This window comes from Frankliniella occidentalis, unplaced genomic scaffold, assembly GCF_000697945.3.
Source record: "Frankliniella occidentalis isolate FOCC.00 unplaced genomic scaffold, Focc_3.1 Scaffold7, whole genome shotgun sequence".
Lineage (NCBI taxonomy): Eukaryota > Metazoa > Arthropoda > Insecta > Thysanoptera > Thripidae > Frankliniella > Frankliniella occidentalis.
In genome coordinates this window covers 1,489,606-1,490,233 of record NW_026267137.1, presented here as the reverse complement: position 1 = coordinate 1,490,233, position 628 = coordinate 1,489,606, and positions in this window count along the sequence as shown.

The following is a 628-nucleotide window of genomic DNA, read 5'->3' as shown; positions in this document are numbered from 1 at the left end:
ACCGTCGCCTTTGCTTTGACTTGTCGATCAAACCGCGAAACCGCAGCGGCGCGACCTCCCAACGATAAACGGCCGACGCGGGTTCGAACCCCTAACTCGTGCCTTGGCCTGCCCGAGACGAGCCTGCATAAAGGATCTCGGAGTGCCACTCGCACTTACCGACGACGACAGTGTATCGTTGTCATTGTGTTATTGTATTGTAGTCGTGTTACAGTTGTTGTTGTGGTGATGGTGTTTTGCTGGTGTCGGCAGCACCAGCCCTATGGCGAAAAACAGACCCCGCAGGGCCGCACGCGTTCCTTTTCCGTTTCTCGTCGACGCTACAGCCCAACGGTATCCTTCTATCTTACACTGGGTGCTGTTTCTTTTTTTCGCTGACCTTATCTACCCCTTGATGTTGCGCCTGATGATGTTGTTTGGCCCCCCTCTAGTTTCCCGCCGGCCGCATACCCCACCCCGGCGGCAGGGCGCTGCCTGCCTTCAGCCTCCGAGCAGCCCCGCTTTGGGTGACATCCCACCTAGATTCCCCAACCTAACCTCACTCCAGTCTCGCTGTTGCGCGCGACATTACGCGCCGTCCTTGTTGTCTTCTCGTTTGGTCTCGCCTCGCCCGACGCCTGACGCCTGG